Below are 22,873 nucleotides of genomic sequence, written 5' to 3' on the forward strand. Positions count from 1 at the left end.
GTTTTAACCTTTGCTCCCCTCACCTTTGGCCTACTTTCCAGTAGTTGTGTGCATGGAACTGGAGCCTGCCAGTTCGAAGGTCGGGGTGGGGGGGATATCTTTAAGGATGAGAGAGGTTGCTCTTACCCCTCCTGCCATGTTTCCCCTGCTGGCGCTGTCTTTTAAGATGGTCCAGCAGGGCAGCAGCATATCTCCTTGCCACCTTGGTGTAAGAATAGTTCTTACTATAACAACTTTTCTTTAAACAAAAGAAAAGAGGATGTCTTCTAGGGCTAATTGTCAAATTCTTAAGATGCGTTTGCAATGGAAGTGGTGAATAGGTTATTGGGGGCAACTGCAGATCAGAGAAGAGCCAGGAATTGGGGGTCGTCTTTTGAGAGACTACTGCATTACGGAAGGCATATGCCCATAATTGTGAACACCCAGATTGCTGTTCACAACTAATACTTCCACAGCTCTCACTCTTTTTCAGACTATTGACAAACCTCTTACACCCACATGCCCTGCTGTATGGGAGCTGCTTCAGCATGGTAGGATCCCAAACTGTAAGGTCAATAGCACAACCATACGGATGTGACCAATTTTATGTCTCTTTCCCATGGAAAATACACACTGCACTGAAGCAGCTCTTGAACTGCAGGGCATCCATGCAAAGTGGGGAAAGCCTTGAAGAATGCTTTGTTTTCAAAACCAAAATGTCTTCAGGCATTCATGCTTTCAGATCTTGTAATTTAAAAACCCTTCATATGAAGGTGTCTTGATTTTGCGAGGAATATTTGAATGGAAGAAGTACAGATACATGCATCTGTACTGGCTCGTGTGCAACTATGTACCCTGTAAGTATTTGAGTAGTATCTACTCTCTTCATCCAGCACATTATACTTAGATTTGCATAGAGGATTAGCCTAGATGGCCTTTTGGTACATTCCAAGTTTTTTATTCTAATCCATGCAACCACAGAGTAAAATGCATCCAATCCCACTATGCAAATATAATCAAGCAGAGGCTTGGTGTCAAGTGCATGGCACAAGCAGTAAGGTACCTGCTTGAGAAAAGATGGGCAGACAGTATGTATCTTAGCAATCTTGGGCAATACACATTTTTCAAATCATTGAACTAATGTTCTGTAGAGTCTTTCCCAGATCTGTGATGTAGTAAGGTTCAACTCTTCTCAGGGAAGCAAAGGGGGATTTTCTTTGCCTCTTTTGGATTTATTAGATGTTTTCTCCAACATGCCAAAAAGATTTTTCTTTTCAGAGTGCTAGCAAATGCTCCAGAAGAGAGCTGCCAATATCTGTGCACAGAGACTCTGAGCACGCAATTCATTTAACACCCATCTGATAGTTTCCAGTGCCGTGTGAATGTTACAGCCTTTTTACCCCCAAGGACTAGCCATATAGGTCCAGTTGCTAAAATGCACACACTTGCTGTGTGAGCACAGTACTGTTTATTTCTGATGTAATTACCTCCCTCCCCTGTGCTGATTGTTGTGGCTGCTGGGAAAGCAGATGCAATCATAAGGAACCTACCCAGGCTTAGGGAGTTGCTGATATAACTTATCATTTTGCTTCAGTTCCATACGTATGCTGTCATTATTCCCAGTTTAATTATCACTGCTTTTCCTCACATTTGGACTGGTTCTGTCATACTCCTTGTAGCATGTATGCTTCTTGGATGCTGGGAGCCAGCATAATATAGTGGTTAGAGTGTTGGACTAGGACTGGGAAGAACCAAGTTCAAATCTCCTTTCAACCATGAAACTCACTGGGTGACTCTGGACCAGTCATGTATCTCTCAGCCCAACCTACCTCACAGGGTTGTTGTGAGGATAAAAATAATCACGTGCACCGCTCTGAGCTCCTCAGAGAAAGAGCGGGATATAAATGCAAAAATAAATAACTGAAATGAAATGAAAAACTAGAGAGTATGTGGGGCTTGATAAAGAATATGTATCCAGCCTAGAAGCTTTATAATTAATCCTCGAAAACGTGCCCATAGGGATGTGTCCCAGCACCCAGCGGATTGGCTGGGCGGCGGGAGCTCATGCGCAGCAGGAGACTGTTGAGCTGCTGCCAGGGGAAATGGCGGCGGAAAGGAGGCGGTGGCAGCCTGTGCGCCCGCTGGGGTCAGGAGGCGGCTGGGCCACCAGGAAGAGGAGATGGCAGCCGGAGGGAACGGAGAAACCAGAAGGAGGCAGGAGAAACCACGGGCGGTGGGTGCGGGGAGAGAAATGGGCCGGGTGGGTGTCAGAGACAGAGTCAGGGAGAAGGGGCTGAAGGGGGGTGGGGAAGAGTCAAACTAGAAGTTAATACAGGAAGTCTCCAACTTACAAATGGTTTGCATTCCAAAAGTGCATTTGTAAGTGGTTGTTTGGAACTTGGAACATATTTTCCCATAGAAACTGTGTTATAAATGGTGGTTAGGTTCCCAGGTTCATCCACAGAAGCCTATTTAAGCCCTAATGTAGCTAAAATACTGTACATTTGCAATTAAAAGAACTGTAGCTGAAAACAAAAACAAATCAAGCATCTTCCTCTGGATCACTGCAAGGAATCACAGCACTCCACACTGTGATTTCACTCTCCTCTGTAGCTGGCCACTCATCAGGCAATCCCCACTGCCTTACAATGAGAGTCCTGGCTGGAGTGCACCTCCAGCCTCAGAGGCAGGATACCAGTTGCAGGGGAGAAATAGCGAGAGAAAGAGAAGGAGCAGGTGTGCCCTCGGCTATGGGCTTCTCAGAGGCATCTGGTGGGCCACTGTGTAAAACAGGATGCTGGACTAGATGGGCCTTGGGCCTGATCCAGCAGGGCTGTTCTTATGTTTTCTCTCCTAATGTGTAAGAATCTGAGATCCTGCAAATAGTGGCACAGCTTGTTCATGTGTGTGTGTTGCCATTCGTATGCCAGGATTTGTAAAATCTTATGTTGTGGAACTTAGTTTGTAAGTATGGGTACTTGCAAGTCAGATGTTCGTATGCCGGCCTACAATGGGCACATAACTCAATGCTCAGAGCATGTATTTACTTTTGGGGAAAAACAAATTTCTAGTCCTAAACTTAAGGCTAGGAAAATGAGCTCAATTTTTTATTGGCAGAGTTTAATTAAATGTCTGAAATCCAAGTAAGGTCTGAGTAGGATTTCCAGTGGTCAAGGAACAGGGCTTCTGTGTCCTGCATAGTTACATCTCTCATGGCTATCATAAACTTAAAAGTATGAAGATTTGCACATAATTTATGAAAAATTTACATAAAGTAAACCGGTTGCAGAATTCTAGTTTCCTTGGCAATTTGGACTACCTTGCTCTGCAGTTTCCTCCCTGCTGCCACACATTTTTATTCAAATGAAAAAATAATGTGTCCCTGACTGCTGAAACCACTTGCTCTATGGCTACTTGACAGCATGCAGGAAAGACATGTGAGCCCTTCAATAGCAGCTCTATCAGTAAACCAGTGGCAAAGTACAAGTCTAAATATTACCCTCCAGTGACAGATTTAGTGAATGACTAAAGTTCTGAACTGATAACATGCTGATGAGCTATGCTGGGAAAAACAAAGATTATATTGCAGGCTGGAACTGGCCCTACAGTCCTCCAGCTCTATGAAAAGCTCTTCTGATGCATCTCAATTATTACCCTTATCCACAGCCCAGATGTCAGCCCTGAAACAACCAATTCCCAAATTCATTTTCCATCATAATCTACAAGATCGCTCCCAGTTTCAATCTTCAGACTGATACCTAGTTGTGATCTACTCCTTTTTCAATTGTTCTAACATATTAGAGTTGTTCACATGACCAGTTTACCTGGGCCGGTTTACCTGGGCGGGGATGGCTAGCCAGGAGGCAGGCTCAAATCTGCCTCCGCACACGCAAGCAGGAGGCTCAGGCTCCTCTGTTCTCTGCTGTTCGCACACCCACTTCAGTGCTGGGGCGGCAAGCTGCAGAGTAGGGATCCAGAGGAGCAAGTCCTCTGGCATCCCACAATACACCGCATGAGGAGCACGGTGCACTGAGGGATTTCCATGCTGCCGGGCACTCTTGCCACCCAGCTCTATAGATGCCCGGACGTCCACACGACCAGCAAGAAGGGTAGAAGGGTGTGCTTGTGCCCTTCTACCTCACTACTAGCCCGGGTACAAAATCTGGACTACCCTGGGGGCCGAGATCCGCGATTGGGACCAATCCCAGAACTGCCTTACTTCAGAAGTATAGTACTTCTTAGAAAATCTCAGGGGCTCTTGCACTGAATTAGAAAGGGTACTCTTCAGATGCACTTAAATCAGAACCCACACTGGTTTTCAAGGCTTTGCATTGGCACACATGAAGCAGGGTCTGACAAATGGATTTCCAAATCCCAACTTTCACTTCCTATTTTTCAGATTGTAACCTTTTCCTTTCCCATAATGCGTATCCCATTCTACCTGGCCTTCAGTCCACCTGCTTTTCTAGCCTTAAGATGCCATATAATTCTAGCATCAACTTGTTAGTAGCAGTGTAGTACTGGTGGAACTACCAAGAGGAGTTGTGGTGGGAAAACCACTTTGCAGTCAATAAGCCCCTTTGCTCTAATGACTTGACAGCTCTCTGCTGAACCAGAACAGCCTGCTTCCCAGCTGTATCCAAAGCACAGCCCATCTCATGTCCTTCCCTCTGCCAACTAGGACAAATGCTTTGCACATAGAAAATATAGCAGGTACTGCTTAGGAGAGGGTCAGACAGGAATGGAGGAGCATCCAGTGCTACAAATATTAGAGAACAGTTCTCATCACATGAGTTGTCTTAGGTGCAGAAGAGGGCAACCAAGATGATCAGGGGCCTAGAGCACCTTCCTTACGAGGCACGGCTACAACATCTGGGGCTTGCTAGTTTAGAAAAAAAAGACGACTGAGGGCAGACATGATAGATCTATAAAATCATGCATGGTGATAGAGATACATGTTTCTCCCTCTCACATAACACTAGAACCAGGGGTCATCCCATAAAACTGACTGCCAAGAAGTTTGACCAACAAAAGGAAGTACTTTTTCACACAATACATCATTAACCTATGGAATTATCTTCCACAAGATGTGGTGACAGCCACCAACCTGGATGGCTTTAAGAGGGGTTTAGATAAATTCATGGAAGACAGGTCTATCAATGGCTACGAGTCTGAGGGCTACTAGTCTAGGCCACCTTCAGCCGCATAGGCAAGAAGCCTCTAAATACTAGTTGCAGAGCGGCAATAGGAAGAAAGAGGGCATGCCCTCAGCTCTGGCCTATGGGCTTCCAAGGGGCATCTGGTAAGGCCACTGTGTGAAACAGGATACTGGACTAGATGGGCCTTGGGCCTGATCCAGTAGGGTTGCTCTTATGTATAATGTTGCACACAGCAAAGCAAATGGCTAGCCTAAGGTGCATTTTGTTCTCTGGCCTGTCAATTGATGGGATATATGCACAAACAAATGATGTTCACATTCCAGACTAATGCAGTCAGATGCAGCATCTGGGAGCTAATGCTCACCATGGCAACACAATACTTGGGGCGAAAATGCCTGTATCTAAAAAGCTTAAAAGATTATCTGTCAGTGACACAAACATTCTGCTGGCTAATTGACAACTGTTGCCAGGGGTGTTATTAGGCCAGCCTCTTTCAGTGCTCCCCAGCCTTAGGCATTTGCTTGAGGAAGTTTACTTTTTGCATCTCTTTCTTGGCCAGTGGCGGATCAGATCACAGTGAAACACTTGCCCTTTAGGGATGCTAATCAGCCTCTGCTGCTTACTAGGCACACAAGTGTCGCATCTAGGGGGAGACCAAGGATCATATATTGGGGGTGCCTAGCATACGGATCATAGAACAAATCAATCCAGAATTTTCACTCACGGCACAAATGAACAGGCTCAAACTATTGTACTTCGGACACATTATGTGAAAACCCAGCTCCCTTGAGAAGTCCATAATGCTGGGGAAAGTTGAAAGAAAGAGAAGAAGAGAGCGACCAGCAGCAAGGTGGATGGACTTGATAACGACAACGATGAATGCACCAGTGAGAGACCTTAAAGGCCAAGTTGAAGACCAATCATCCTGTAGAGAATCTATCTATGTGGTCACTAAGCATCAACACCGACTTGACGGCACTTAATCAATCAACCAGCATTTCTTTCCTTGCATTCTCACTCTGCCAAAACATGGGAGTAAGGTGAGCAAGAACAGAAGGCTGGAGCAGAAAGGAGAAGAGCATCTGGAATGCTCTCCCTGCCAAAACAAGAGCATCTACATCTCTGTCAAGTTTTTAAAAGTCAGTCAAGTTTTTAACGTTGTTGTAAATTTTAAATTGTGGTTTTAGCCTTTTTTATTTTGTTGTAATTTATATTTTATTGTGAGCCAACCAGAGATGTAAGTTTTTAGCAGGATATAAATGTGTCAAATACTAGAATAGAATAGAATAGAATAGAATATCCTGTTTATGGCTTATCAAAAGCAATCAACTTCTTTTAAGCCTCCCCAAAACTTACCTCTATCATGCAATGCTCTTTACTGCTTCTCCAGTTCCAAATATGGGCAAATTATTAGAAGGGAATGAAATAAGGTTCTGTTGATAAACCTACTAGCTCTAGAACAGGGGACCGACTCTGTCCAGAGATTATGGACAGACAAAATCTTCACACATCACACAATTCATATATGGAGTTTGCTGCCACAAGATGTGGTGATGGTAACTAGTTTAAGTGGCTTTAAAGGTGGATTAGACAAATTCATGGAGGAGAGGTCTATCTCTGGCTATTATTTCTGATGGCAATAAGGGACCTCCAGTTTCAGAAGCAATATGCCACTGAATATCATTTGCTGAGGAACAATAGGAGAGGGCCTCCAAGAAGTCCATGAGACTACTCATGGGTTTCTTGGAGGCCTAGTTGGCCACAGTGGGAACCAGAATGCCATGTGAATAAGCCTAAACTGTGTTGAAGACTGAACAGTTTTTATTTATTTTTAATTGCAGAAGCCACTCTAATGTTTTAAAAAAGGAAACAAATGAAAACTGTTATGAAAGACAAAACATCAATTTCTGGGTTCAGTTATGCTAAGTAGGAAACAGGTCAGTTCTTTGAGAATTTTGCACATGACTGTCAGCTTCAACTGCTTAATCATCTGCATTAGAAAAACAAACTACTTCACATGGTGCATAAACTGACTTATGGAATTCATAAGTGGATGGCTTTTTAAGGGGATGGCTTAACTAAACTGGATGGCTTTTTAAAGGTTTAGGCAAATTCATGGTGCCTAGGTCCATCCATGGCTATTAGCCATGATGGCAAAATGGAGCTCGGAGGACAGAAGCAGGCAACTGAATCCCAGATACTGGACGTCAAAGAACGAGGACTGTTGCCCTCATACCTTGCTCAGAGGCATCTGGCTGGCCACTGCTGGAAACCTGATGCTGGATGAGATAAGAGTGACAATACTCTGTTTGCATTCTGGTGTCTTGTGGGTTCAACAACAACCACCACCAAGATGGCAGCAGCAACCTCAGCATCTTGGGCTGATCCATCAAAGCTCCTTTCATCTTGGAGTTTTCCAAATTCATCATCATGTTCCCTTGTGGGGAACCTTTACAGTTGCAGCAGATGGCTGATAAGAGAAGCTTTATTATTCTGCTGGGCACAAAGCTTTCTACTGACTGCATTTCCAATCACCATCACCAACAGTAGTTATTTAGACAGCACTTTTGAATGTGCAAACTACTTTACAAACTGTATTGCATTCACCCTTAAAAGAGCCCTGTGAGTTAGGTATCCTCTATAATAAAATGGTTAAGTGTAATCCCGTGTCTGCCCGTGTCTTTCTCGGCCGTTCTTGGCATGCGCTCTGTGCATGCCCAGAAAGTCCAAGAAAGATATGGCCGCAGACACCAGGTGGCCATGTTGGCTCCCGTAAAGGGGGAAGGGGAAGCAGGAAGCGGGGACCGGGGAGGGCAGAGGCAGCAGCGGCGGGAATGGCCCTGCTGCTGAACCGAGAAGGAGAAGCGGGGACATGGAGGGGGGAGGCAGCGGCGGGGGAAGCCGGCTAAGGCGGCGGCAAAGCCGCGGCCGAGGCCTGGCGGCGCGGAGCAAAAACGGCAGCAATGGGACCAGCAGAGGCGGCGGCGGGTCCAGGCCAGCCGCGGGGATAGAAGAGGCGGCGGGGGGTCTGGCCCGCCCACCAAGAAGAACAGGGGCAATGGTGGCTGCAGGGCAGGGAAAGACGCTGGGGGCCCGGGCGCAGGAAGGCCAGAGACAGCCACGAGGAGGGCAGAGGCGGGGGCGGCGGGGGCGGCGGGTCCAGCCCAGCCGCTGGAAGAGGAGAGGCGGCGGCAGCGGGTCCGGCCCGGGCGCCGAAAACAACAGAGGCGGCGGAGGAAGCCGGGCAAGCCGAGCGCGGGGAGAGGAAAGACGGCGGCAGAGGCCACCCTACTAGCGCCCGTTATTTTAACGGGCTTGAAAATACTAGTTATTAATATTTGACAAATGAGGCCAAGAATTTGCCCAAGACAGTGACAGAAATGAGGCTTAGATTGCACTACTGAACCAAGCCACAACTATTTCTTCCTGTACAAGCATGCAAAACCCAGGACCACCACCTTGGAACAGAAATCCATTCCAACTACCTTGCCCCTCTCAGGTCCTCCAACCCCAATATAGCTAACTGGAATTAGTCACAGTGAATTTGCAAACAGCTCTGCTTCCTTTGTTGACAACAGCTGCATTCCAGTGTTGTTCAATGAACAGGCACCCAGTCCTTTTGAGGATGCATGGAATGGTCTTGGGACACCAGGCTGGATGTGAACGCATGTATTATTATGCATAACAGTGTGTTTAGGAAGATGATACTGTAGCAGCAGCTAACACTGCAATTAAACTTCCTTGAAACTTTCACAAATGAGGGTAGACTAACAGGAGGCTTGGCAGATAGGTTTCTCTCAGTGCAATAAAGAGGAAACCCAGTTGTACCAAATTCCTCAGTATAATCCTACCAGGGAGTGTCAAATTCATCTTGCAAAAGCTAGCTGAGGTGCTCTCCACCCCAGTCCATCTAATCCACCCAGGCACAGGAGATAAATGAAGGAGGGCAGATCCTTCCATCTGGCCGTGGGACAGTATGCATTTCCCACAGGACCCGTTCTCTCTAAAACAAAGAGGCAGGGCTTTGCTGCTCCAAACTAGTTCTGCTTTGCTGCCCATCATTAACCATCCGCCATCCTTATTCAGTCAGTGGGAGACTGGAGCTCAGCCAAGTTAGTGCTTAGGTCAAGTTCTGCATGGCTATGCAGAGCACAAACTTGTTTGATCTAGTGCAGGCAGCAAGCTCAAGCTGACACACATGGAAGGAATGCCTCTCAGAAGCAAAGCGTATGAATTAGCCGGCAGGCAGTAAAACGAATATAGTCCTTCACCTGGCAAGTGACCCTAAAAACAGGGTATAAGGTCAAGTACACGAGCAAAATAGTTCAAGGAGTACCCGATAAGTCCATACTTACCAAAGCTTATAGTTCAGAGCCAGTTCACACAACGAAAAGCTGCCCCACTAAAGCCTGTGTGTAGCTCAGGGGCGTAGCTATAATTGAACGAAAGGGTTCAAAGAACACGGGCCCCCAGCTCCAGAGGGCCCTCCAGCTACATCCCTCCTTACTTTCTTCATTATCTCCCTCAGTCTGGGGGGCCACCAGAAAGAGGGATGAACACAGTCCCCCTCTCCCCTAGCTACGCCCCTGGTGTAGCTGTTTTCATTTTGGTCAGCCAGGATTTGTGCAACAAATATACAAATAAAATAATCCAAATCCTGGGTGGTTTGAGAGAGAAGCGGTGAAACCATCAGGTGGTGATCATTTATGTGAAACCATTAATATTCCAGGGGCAGATGGCAAGATTCCAATTTATCACTTCCTGATTCACCACCACTTGGAATTCTACATGACAAATTGTTCTCATAATGACACTGGCATGCGAGCACATTCACACAAATGGTCTGCACTTTGGGGCTTCACCACCTTGGCTTTTCATCTGAACCTACAACCAAAAAGGTTATTTATTAATTGTATCTCTATCTCGCCTTTCTTCCATGCAATTCAAGGAATTTCATAAGATCCTCAGATGGTCTCTCATCCTGGCACTAACCAGGAACAGACCTGCTTAGTTTCAGCAAGGTTGTTGCATCATGTACATTGTTCAGACCATGCTAGATTCATCCATGGTAGACTTACATGACAAAAAGGAGAAAACAGGGATTAAAGAAGCACAGATATAGATGAAGACAAGGTGAGGTCTATGGAGTTTGGAGAAGGCAAACAATGCAAGCCCACACATTCACATCTACACATGGTGAGCTTCTCTACAGGGATACAGTGCAAGAACAACTATGATTTCCATACCTCAGCATGCTACACATCTTATCCATTTTCTATACCCCCTCAACATAGAAAAGAATGCATTACATGTGGCAGTCATCAGCCACATTTCCCATCATGCAAAGTTGTAGCTGGCTCACATGAAGTGAAACGTATAGGCAGAAATTAGCATTAAAAGGCAAATTCATGTGTGTTGGGGCAGGGTGAAGGAGATTTAATATCCAGTACAATACACAGTGCATTACGTCTAGGAGAAAAGCATCTGTGTTCAGCCATTCACAATAATCAGTTTCATTTACACCCCACTTCATTATTCAATCTGGGCAGACAAAAAACCTACAAAAACAAGGCTACCTAGACTGAATAAAAAGACATGGATGAAGCAGCCTTACAAATTATGACCAAACAAACTAAGTGGCCCTAAGCACAACTAAGTGGCCCTCCTGCAGCCAACTTCTGCAAGGTATCCAGTTTAACACTGCCAGCAAAACAAGCCCATTTTGATTTCATAGTGGTGCCTGGTTGGAAACTCTTTTTAAAATTTATTGTTATTCGCCATGCACGGTTACCGATCTATTGCCAGAGAAGGTGCAGGGCACACTCCAGGGTAAAGGAGAGTTAGGCAATTAAGATTAGCACCACACAAGATCAGCCTTTGTTCAGCTTGTTTCCAGTGTCAACCCACAGGTGCTAGGAAATAGGAATTGATGGTTTCTAATAAGAATAGCCTCAGAACTGCAGACAGTGACAGATTCTTCTGCATTTGTTATACACTGCTAAAGACAACCCTTCTCAGAGAGGAAGTGAGGTGGGGTTAAAAATAGTATCTGAGAAATCACAGGATATTGTTAGGCACTGAGGCTGCTATGAGTGTGGCTATTACGCATTTGTTATCTTTATGACTCTCTGAACTCAAGAACCTAAGCTGTTTCTCCTAACTAGATTGGGACCTTCCTGCGACTTTCAGAGGGAACTCCAATTAAAGTGTCCACTGGCTGAGATGGATGGGATTGTTGCTGCCTCTTTGCTTCCTGCAAGACCAAGCATTCCCTCGGCTCAGTTCTGTACTTCCAGAAGCTGCAATAAATCAGAAGAGAGTCAAACTCCTTGCTAGAGGTGCTGCCTGGTTACACAAAAGACCTGCCTGATGTTGCCAGGCTCAGATGTCAACACACACAATTGTTTGCATTTGTCTGCTTCAGGTCTTTATCTGCAAGGGCACAAGCTCACAAAACAGAAATTAACACGTGGCAAAACGAGTTGACCAGCAGTAATCCCACCCACCCAACCCCAGTTACCACCCTGTTTGCAGGCTGCAAAGTTGAAGGCCCATTTCCCAGATTTTCCACCCCTTCAGCAGGGGTGAAATATATGGTGAACTTACTGTCAGTGGTCTGCTGCTGCTGGGCAGAAACATTGCCCTCACTCAGATATAGCTTCATGACAATGCCATATAAATAAATGAGACCCGAGTTCAAATCCCCATTCAGCCATGATACTTGCTGGGTGACTCTGGGCCAGTCAGCCTAACCTACTTTACAGGGTTGTTGTGAGGAGAAACTTAAGTATGTAGTACACCACTCTGGGCTCCTTGGAGGAAGAGCGGGATATAAATGTAAAAGGAAAAAAGAAAGAAAAAAATGACATTTGGTCAGCCATGCAATAAACAAATCAGAGTGAGAGCAATGTCTCCTGCTTGCACTCTGTCTTGTAAGTGTTCAATGGCGGCAGCAGCCACCTCAGCAGCAGGGGAACACAGCTGCTGCTACCCCCAGTATTATCAATGGATGGCAGAACAGCCAATGAGACAAAGAAATTAGACTAAGGGCATCTGGGATATCAGAGATGACACTTTCCCATGTGGCCCCATGTGGACCTTACAAGGGCCTGACCAAAGAGGTCCTTGAAAAGAATGGAAAGGTTTGTATTGATTTGAATGGGATCAGGCCAGATGTGTCTCTAAATAAGCTCATGGTGCCTATAGAAGAAATACCCCTGGCCACATTTTCTGTTTCTGCCATGCAGTACAATCCCATGCATGCTTGTTCAAAAGCAAGCCACGCAGAGCTCAGCAGGACATAATCCCAGATGTGTGTGCATAATGCAGAACTTTCTTCTTGTGCATAGCCAGCAATTTCACTGGTTAGGATAGCATCTTCTTCTAAACGGTATTTCATTTTAGCGTCACTCTCTTCTCTTAGCCTGCATGCTACTTTGGGCAGATGGTTTTGTTTTAACAAGTTATCTTCTGAGCTACAGAAAGCTTGGTCTCCCTCCGGATGGATTTTATACTACCAAGTGCTGACTGTCAATAGCTCTCTCTTGCTTACTTCCAAAAAAACATTTTACGTGCAGCTAAGAGAAGGGAAACATTCAACAGGTTTTCCCAAACAAATTAAGTTTTCCCTCTGCAGTCACTGGGGAAACAAAGTATCATAGCATTGCTTTCATGCAGTTTCTTTCTGCTCACAAATCCCGAAGTGCGATAAGGTTTATATAGCATGCCCAGTAATGAATCCTGGATCAAAACATTCCATCTTCCACTGCTAACCTAACTTTCCCAATGCATTTTAGTTCTGAATTCCACAAGCCCCCATTCTCCAAGGCCTGGTTAGTTATTCCAGTCCACCTGCAGCACAATACATCAACTTCTGCACTGCTCTGTCTCCACATTCCTGCTCTTCACTTTCCATCTAACTTTGCCTTGCTCCTAAACAGTCAATTCATCCAACAACACTTTGTTACTTGAAAGGCTGTGACCAAAGCACTGCAGACATAAAGCAGTCATTTTCCAGGCAACTCTTCTACACAAAAAGGATCCAAAATGATTTAAGATTAATGTATCTTTGTGATACCTTTTCGGAATGGATGCTCTTGCTTACTTTGTTTGTTTGTTTGTTTGTTTGATTTGATTTATATACCGCCCTTCCAAAATGGCTCAGGGCGGTTTACTTGGCAAGCACACCTATTTATTAATCCCTGCTTTTCACCCACAGATAGTAGTAACAAAATAGATGCACTAGATAAATGAATACCTGACCCTGTTCAGCATAGTGGACAATGAGAATGAAGGAAGAATAGAAAATCCAACACAAATATTCATCTTTCAATGGAAGAGCCTATTTCTACTACCAGCTGACAGAACTATTTCCCCCCGAAAAGGTACATGGGGTTGTGCTGGTGACCACAAAGCCATGTGGTTTTCTTTGGTAGAACACAGGAGGAGTTTACCACTGCCATCTCCTATGCAGTATGGGATGGTGCCTTTCAGCATCTTCCTACTGTATATCGTTGCTGCCTGATATAGGAGTTTCCCATATTCTGGGAAACACACCAGCGGGGATTCGAACCAACAGTCTCCTGTTCTCTAGGCAGGTTACTTACCCACTGCGTCATTAGGTGGCTATGGGAGAGGGTGCTGTCATTCAAATTTCAGCTTACTTAGATGACCAAGCATTACTATTCCCCCACCGGGTGCTTCAATACAGCAGATTTTGAGATGGTTAGATTTCTGGAATCAGCATGACCCACACCCGCCAACTACCCCAGGGGCAATACTGCTAGCCCTAATGGCTAGCAGGGGTCAGCAGAGAGAGACATAACTGGCATGGAAGAATGGAGGATAGTGACCAGCAACTATTGCATGACTCTCTAGGTTTCTCTTCCAAGAGGAAGAGGTGGTCCTTCCCCACACTTCTGGTTTGGAATACAATCAGCTCTCTAGTCACTGGAGAAATATACACAGCATAACAGTGAGATTTCTGGTCTGCGAAACAGGGAAGGGGGAGGAAGCAACCCTGCTCCCTTTAGAAAAGAACCAGCAGCATGGTTGTGGCTCAAGCATGGGGAAGTATCATGCCTCTGGAGGAAGCTGCTAGGGGAAGGCTGTGACCCTTGCAAACCTCAGCTCAGACTTAAACACAGACACACAGATGAGTGCTTCCCTTGTGATGTAAAGCAAAGATATGGAAAGCAAATAACTGGGGCAGGGGAAGGGGAGTATTGGGGGAGGCAGCAACCAGACATCTGAGCATCGGAAATTGGTTCTGAGCAAAGTCACCCAGAGAAGAGAGTCCTGTAGTTTGTTCTGGGCAGGGAGTACACACTAGACCAGGGCTGCTCAACTTTGGTCCTCAACCAAAGGGAGGAGAGCTGGTCTTGTGGTAGCAGGCATGACTTCTCCCCTTAATTAAGCAGCCCTGGTTGCATATGAATGGGAGACTAGATGTGTGAGCACTGTAAGACATTCCCCTTAAGAGATGGAGTTACTTTGGGAAGAGCATCAAGACTCAAAGTTCCCTCCCTGGCATCTCCAAGACAGGGCTTAAAGAGACTCCTCCCTGCAACCTTAAAGAAGCTGCTGCCAGTCCGTGTAGACAATACTGAGCTAGACGGACCAATGGGCTGACTCAGTATATGGCAACTTCCTATGTTCCTAGCTATTGTTAGATGGCAACTCCTATGATCACTTGTAGGAGCTTCACATGGGATTGTAGTCCAACAAAAGCTGGAAGGCCAAAGTTGGGAACCCCAGAGCTGCTCCCCCTGCTTACCCAATGCTGCACATAGACCACTCTGTGTGTAACTGGCGTGGGGGGAAGCTTCCTCCACACAAGACTAGAGGCAAGTGTAAATAATTTGGATTTGATGCTTCAATGCGGAATCTTTGCACAGGCCGATTAGACAGTGTTTGAAACAAAGGGGGTAAAAAAACTTCCTTGTTACTAGCACCTTTTCCTGCCTTTCTCCTTAAGCATTGTGGGAAATCTAGTTTTAAGGGTCAAACTCTAAGGGGAACATAGGGTTAAACACAAAACAAGGGAACAAGTTGAGCACAGGCATCAGCAATCCATTTGTCTGCACAGTTCTTTATTGAATTGTAATAAATGCATTCTCCAACAGCTGCCCAGAATAGCAATGTCACATTACATATCTATGCTACAATCATATTAGCACAGATGATGTATGACTTCTCCCCTTACCTTGCACAATCAGTGCCACTGATGTTCAAGTACATACCCCAGCATCATGGAGTGGGACCAAGCAATGTTTGCTCTTCAGTGAAAAACATTCCTTGAAGAAAAACCCCTCAGCTCTTGCTTGAACTACATATATCCGCACTTGCAGAACAAGGGTTAAATCTCTCGCTAGCTCTGGGAAACCTTCCTCCACACTCTAGGCAGTTGCTGCTCCCATTAAGAGCAGTCTCCTTGCCTCAGCAGTTCCACTCTCCCTGCAGGACTCTGCCACTCGGGAGCCTGACATTTCATTTACAAAGAGGCATCAAAGCTCCCCTGCAAGGTAGTTGTGTTCCTGCAGTAAGTCAATTGGTATCCCATCTGAGCAAAATGCTAGAAGCTCCAGCCAGGTTGACTGGATTGAAAGAGGAACGTTCCTCCTCAAAAAGTCCAGACACTCTTTCTGGGGATACTTCTATACTTATTTACTCACTTACATACATACTTACACACACACACACACACACACACACACACACACCACCCCTCCAGTACATTGCTGCTCAGGGCAGCTCACTATTTTATTAATAAAATAAGATACAGTGTAAGATAAAAAAGATTAATAAAATTAAACAAGTTAGACCAGGCTAAAACGACATATAAGTGCCTTTAGCATTGCCGAGGCATTATTTTCCAGCAATTAGCTGGCAGTCGAATTCAAACAGAGGTTTCACACAGGGCCCACATTGTCAGATATCTGAACAAATGTAAGTACTCTATGCAGAGGCGCTCTTACCCCTGGACTTCTGGGCTGAAGTCCAGGGCCCCCACAGCCCCTGAGAGGCCCCAAATCCTCTTTAGTCTGTCCTGGGTGGTGTGGTCACCCAGCTGAGCATGATGATGCTTAATTTTCAGAGGAGGGGGGCTTCCAAAGGCCTTTAGGTCCAGGCTCCAAAATTATCTAGGTGCACCTCTGACTGTATGAATCGGTTGTTACCAACGTAGAAATTGTACACATCCCTTCTTTCTCCTGCCTTTGATGCCCTGGTCTCCGTTCTTCGCTTGTATGAGATCTATCACTTCTGCCAACTTCTCTCTTTCCTTGGCAAGATAAGCCCAGTCTTGCCGGCTCAAGAGACGGCACACAGGACCGCGACTTCCCTCATACACACAAGGAAATCTTATGTAGGTTTAACTAAAGGTTTATTCAGCAACAACTCCATTCCCTCCTTCTCCTTTCCCTCCCCCACACTCTCTACAGCATCCCCCCTTGGGACAAATGTCCAAACCAACCAACCGCAAAAGATTACTGGATAGAATACAGCCACTGCTAAGCAACCCCACAGACGTTTGGTGGGTGCTTTTCCCTCTTGCAGCAGATTACCAAGTAGAAAGATCCAAGGCATTTTCTGTTTCTAAAATAGAGAATAATCAAGGCTGGTATCCTTGGCAAAGTTGAGTTTGAACAGCTGTACAAAGACTTGCCTCCAGTATGAGACCCAGCAGTCTTGTAAGTACATGCACACAAGCAGAAGAGAGACTGGTTTCCCCAAGATGACATGGCTTTGTCCTAGCTCCCCCAAAGCCCTGCCAAAATCCAGTGGAACTATATAGTACAACAGAGGAGGTTTTCTCTTTCAGGTATCTGCTTCTATATAAAGAGAGTCCATTGGTGCAGTGAGCTCAGTATCCCGAGCTACTGCCTTTTCTAACACTTTGATAGGGTTGGAGCAGCTCAGGAGGAAAGCACTAGAACAAACACACACCACACACACCACACACACTCTCTTCTACACTAGAAACCAATTATTTTGCTAGACTGGGGTGTTAAAACATGATAAAATGCATCTTGTGTTTCACTTGGGTGGATCATGTACTATTACGTGCCAGCTTGTCAAGTCACACCCCAGTAACTATTGCTAATTCAATACCCATATTGTCTGCTTTCCTTGAGCGATTCTTGTCAAACTGTAAAAGAAGTTAGTTGTGTCAGCATTTTGCATGGTACACTCTCGCTTTTCAAAGGATCACACGCCTTCAGTCAGTGTCAATCAGTGTAACACCACTGAGCTCAATGGAGCTATAGTAGTTTCTACCAGCAGCAGATCCGGCTAGGGGAATGGGGGAGGGGCTTCTAGCCATGGTGCTACTCTTTGCTTCTTCACTTTGCTTCTTCACCCTTTAACCTTCCCATGTTGTAGGATTTGTTAGTTTCAGTGCTCCAGCATGAATGAATGAAATGCTGATTGTTCTGGTGTCAGGACTAATTGTTTTAGAATATGAGAAGTCTGTTCAAAACTGGGCTCACATACTAATCATTCGTTTTTGTTATATTTGTAAGTGCCAATTAGTAAACACAAATATGCAGTGTAAATGTTAAACTTGGAATTAATTTAAATACTTATAGTTAAGTTGATTTTGGGTGCACACTTCTAACTGAACTATTCAGAGAAAGTAAACCAAGCTGGAACTGTATATATCAAAACCTAATTCATTTCCAGCCAAAGACAGGGACAACCTGAATGCAACTGGAGATTGCAACAGATGCAAAGGTTTCCCCAAATGCATGATAAAAAAAAAATCACACTCTCATAGGCAACAGTGATGAAAGTTTTGATTTTTTAAAAAATTATTTTGATCAACCATGACAATTAATCACTTCAGACAGTTTAAATAAAGAGAGGGGGAAGTTATGGTAGACAAGAGAGAGAAAACAGTTAAGTGCAAAAAGGACCTAAATATACTTAGAGATGGGATCTTTTCCCCTGCTAACTTGGCAAAGAGACACCTCTTAACGTGGTGATTCTCTTTATTTAGCAAGGGGAGAGTAACTGGCCCTATCCACCCCCAGCACAGTACCTCCAGTGACTGTTGCTGGTGACTGTCTTTCTTTTTCGGTTGTGAGCCCTTTGGGGACAGGGATCCATCTTATTTATTTATTATTTCTCTGTGTAAACTGCCTTGAGCCACTTTTGGAAGGGATGTACAGAAATTGAATTAATAAATAATAATAAATATAATAATAATAATAATAACAACAACACATCATCTTTTCAAGTGAGAAAGCGGCCTCAGATCACATGCCCCCACTTAGATTATGCCATTTAATTATTTTATCCACAATACCACCTTGAATTACAGTGCTGACATCCTGGCTAATAAAGCACTGGTGTAGAGTGTGTGTGTGTGTGTGTGTGTGTGTGTGAGAGAGAGAGAGAGAGAGAGAGACCTCAATGACCTCCCCTTCTGGAAACCCTTGTCAGCCAACAATAAGTTGCTGAAGGCTGCATGACTCTCAGAGACATATCTCTGGGTAGCACGAGGTGCTTCTGGGTCAAAGTTTGCAGCAGCCACTGAGCCAGCAGTGGAGCCAAATTAGCTGAACTTTTCAGAAGCTTAATTATTCAGGATATCAGTGTTTCTAATGTACTTGCAGGCAATGAACCTCAAAGCCAGAGGGAACCAATGGCCCAGCTCGAAAACTTTAACATCAAATGGAGCGTACCAGCCAATGCACCAGCATATCATGAGCCACAAAGATCTTTACTCTCTGCACAATGCCAGTGCAGAGGGTCAAGATCAAGTGCGAGGGACTTATTTAAGATTACTTTGGCAAGAAAATAATACACCCAGCCTTTCCAAGCCCAGGCACGTTCTCAAACCAAACCACTTGACCATTCTTCTAATTTAGAAGCACAGTACAGAAATTACAATAAAAACTCCCAACTACACAGAGACAGCCTTGTCTTTCCAATTGCCATTCTTTCCCTTTCCTATTTTTTAATTAGAGCTTTCATTATTTCTACATCCTTGCCACGCTCCAACCCACACAGAGCTCTTAGGATCCCCAGAGTCCTAAAACAATCACAGATTTTTCAGTTCAGACAATCCAGATGTCAGCTTGCCATGAATCCAGCCTCATCAGGAAATGGATGAGTGAACCGTCAGAGGAGAACTCTGCCCTTTAGTGAGGAGTAGTTACTGCAGCTCCAGCAGCTAATACCAGTAACTAGTGGCATTTGCTTTGCACTGCCCTTAATTATTTCTTCTTAGCTCCATATGGGAGCAAGTGATTATAGCACAGGAGTAGGATCCAAGATAACCAGGCTGCTATTTCTGGCTAGGGAAGAAAGTGAGACTAAGCAATTAAGGGAAGCAGGTCTCTTGGGGTCTGTTCACTGCTCAAAGAGGGGGAGGGAGTTATCTGGCAGGTGGAGAGTAAAGGCGTAGATGAGGGGTGCTCATATTAAGGCTAGGTTTACTTTGTGCACCCAAAATCCAATGTAAATCCTAATTCTGCACTCTACATCAATTAACCAAGTTCATATACATCTGCCAAATTATTTTATACCCATGGCTGCTTCCATTAGTTATGCTGAAGGTCAAGAAACCAAAGTCTCTCTCCTCATACCACTGGAAGTCTTGCTTATCGTCTTATTATTTTACCTTGCTTTCTTTCTTTTAACAGTGAGAACTGTTATGTTGAAAAGCAGTATAAAAAGTAAAGGTATCGATTCAAAATATTGATGCAGCCTCCATTACACCTTCTGAGATTTTACCAGATTTTCAACACTGTGTAAACTATTATCTAGAGCATGAAAGCTAGAAGCTTTTAAAAACATATTAAGAGCAGAGATTTTTTAGCATGCCAAGTTCTGCACCAAATACTTCACACTTATATGGGGCATCTGCAGACATGCACACAGACTCACATGTGCGTGGGGAAGAGTGGCCGACTAACTCTGGATGTCAGTCGGCCACATTGTTTCCCACAATGCAGGGGAAAACAGGCAGTACATGTGGCTGGCTGATGCTTTCTGTCCTCCGTTTCTTCATTAAGTACAAAGTTCAGCGTTAATACCTTCCTCAGCGGTCAGATGCAAGAGCCGTTTCTTGCATTGGGAGACTGCCCTTTGAGCTTCCCTAATGTACGAAACCACTTTAACAGGCCATAAAGACTGGGTTCTGCTCCTATCTATGCAACAGATGTGTTATACAGATTTACACAGGTAGCCAGATTTATTTCATCTAGAGAAATCCTTGCAACCCACAGGTCCAAAACTCATGTATTTGAAGGATTACAATAACAAGAAAATACAATGAGAACAATACCCAATAAGAAATTGGCTCAAAAAGAACTAGTTAATTGCTACATCTTTTCAAAGGGTGCTTGGTACTTCTACTTGGAAGTTTATATTTCAAGAGGACTGCACCTGTTCCATCTTCGATTGCTCAGCACATAAGTACCAGGAAACATATTGTTCTTTTCCTTTCTTTTCTCAAAAGACAGATTTATGAAATGCATTCTGACACAAATCAGTCCTTCCATCAGTTTCAAAAATTCCACTAAAAAAATAAGACTTCTGGAGGCAGCAAATAGCAAGAATGCATTTTTAAAAAACCAAAAAACTAATAATGGTCAGTTCTTTTGTAGAAATACAATGCATAGCATTGTTGTTTTCCATACCCATGCTGAAAACTGAAATTGCTGCACAGAATAATGATGGGATTATAATGGCCATGAAGCATTAGTGGCCAGTTTTTCAAATTGTACATTTAAGAATGATTATTAAAACAGTACAACTAAATACCAATAATTACACATTGGGTGCAATAAGCATGGAGCTTTCTAGAGTTCAGCACTTATCCAGACTCGTGTGAAATGGCACAAGCTCAGCTAGTTTTACATTATTGAAAACCAAGGTATTTACCTTAAGGTTGACTAAAAAATTTAAGTGTCCCAGCTCCATTTTTGTAAATAAAGGAACAAAACACTACTCCTAAGCCATTCGACCTCTTGCTTCTGTAGTACTAAGTAAATCATCTCCTTGCAGATTTTCAGTGCAGTAGGCCAGTGTAGTGTAGTGGTTGGACTACGACCGGGTAGACCCAAATTCAAATCCCCATTCAGCCATGAAGCTCACTGGGAAACTCTGGGCCAGTCATTTAACAATCTGCATAACCTACCTCACAGGGTTGTTGTGAGGATAAAAAATAAGCATGCACACCACTCTGGGCTCCTTGGAAGAAGAGCAGGATATAGATGTAATAAATAAATAAAATGTTCAATATGGGTATGACAAACATACATGGGGGAGCATTCCTATGCAAGCAGGCTCTCTTCCAATATCACCATACACCTATAGAGAATGGGGACAAAGCCTAGTACCACAATCCTTCCCCAACCCTCACTCCCATTTATAGTATCCATAATTGAACTTCTATGCAGGGCTGTTTTCAGCCTCAGAATTCCTTCTGTAATATAAGTGAATTAACTTAAAAATGGGAACCTACTTTTCAAACTACTGCAAAGAAAAGAGTTGTGTGTAGAGGTTACCACTCCTGGCAGAACACTCCAATCACATGACTGATCTTGAGGAAAACAGCCAGCCATTCAATGAAGATGTTCCAAAGGAACAGGCTTTATGCTCTTACCAGCCAATCTAGCATTTTGTTCACTCCTCCCAGGAAATGGAGGTGGGTCCAATATCATCTGCTCCAGTGGCATGGGACTAACAGCCTCTTCCACTTGTACAAAAGCAAGGATTCTTTCAACCTGATCTTCAGTTAAAAGCCAAGGGTTGAAAATACACCTGAACTTTCTGTCTGGTGAGAAGTAGCAAGAGCTGTAATAAAAGATGGCAGTAAGTCAATTTACTTATCCTGGCTTAATGAACCAGTTTTGCAATACAGGCAATAAATAACCAGGTTTCTCTCAGTAGCCAATGCAACATTGCTGCTGCTTAGTGTAAGCCATCTAAACCCCTTTGCAGTGGGACTTCAGATCTATGTTATTTAAAGCTGCAACAGAATCACGTGATACAAAGCAAGTAAACCAAACAGGTTGGCCTCCTTGGCAATCAATTTCAATCAATTTATTACAGCCATAGGCCAAGGCCTCCTTGGCAAAGACTAGACTAATCTCTCCTTTAACCATAGAAGCAATAGAGCATGCATCCTGCTCAATGGATGAGAACATATTGTTTTCAGTTATCCATGAAGGACATAAATTTGATTACAGAGATCAGAAAATATGCTGATATATTATTTTATATGCTGCTGGTTATTGTTTTTTAAAATTTCACAGTAAGCCACCATGAAATCACATGTAAAGAATGGCAGCATACAAATCTTTTAAATAAATACACACACACACACAAAATCGGTTGTATTAGACAATAACTGGTGGCTATCTCATTAGATAATTTAAGAGAGTAAATAATTCTCAACATTTGTAAGAAATTACCACCATCTAGGGTTGCACAGCCCTCGGGGGTGCAGTTCCATGGGCCAAAAGTGCTTCCAGAGCACAGGGAGAGTGGCAAAAAGAGTCACATTTTTGAAAAAAAGTATGTGCACTTCGTATGTATGTGCTGCTGTTAGAAGCATGTGCACAGTGTCCAGATGCTGGCCACTCTTTTTGCAAACCAAGGATCACTGCCAGAGTGCCCTTCTCATTGCTGAAGACTTCCCTCTGTGTATGCTGCACTGTGCAACGCTTTACATCTTATATCACTCAGTCTAGTAGCCCTGGGTGGTTTAGAACCAAAAACAA

At 44.2% G+C, this 22,873-nt stretch overlaps 1 protein-coding gene across 3 annotated transcripts in view; it reads right to left on the reverse strand.

Moving 5' to 3' along the window:
* Nucleotides 1-22,873, reverse strand: part of CDK18 (cyclin dependent kinase 18) — a 116,796-nt gene that overhangs the window by 51,185 nt on the left and 42,738 nt on the right. The window contains exon 2 of one of the 3 annotated variants that reach the window (XM_053247034.1): nucleotides 21,754-21,944. The exons of the other annotated variants lie outside the window; for them this stretch is intronic. The gene's annotated coding sequence lies outside the window, so the exon portion shown is untranslated. The remainder of the gene's footprint in view (nucleotides 1-21,753; nucleotides 21,945-22,873) is intronic. 3 annotated transcript variants of the gene reach the window in all.

The sequence above is a fragment of the Hemicordylus capensis genome, chromosome 4 (genome assembly GCF_027244095.1).
Source record: "Hemicordylus capensis ecotype Gifberg chromosome 4, rHemCap1.1.pri, whole genome shotgun sequence".
Classification (NCBI taxonomy): domain Eukaryota; kingdom Metazoa; phylum Chordata; class Lepidosauria; order Squamata; family Cordylidae; genus Hemicordylus; species Hemicordylus capensis.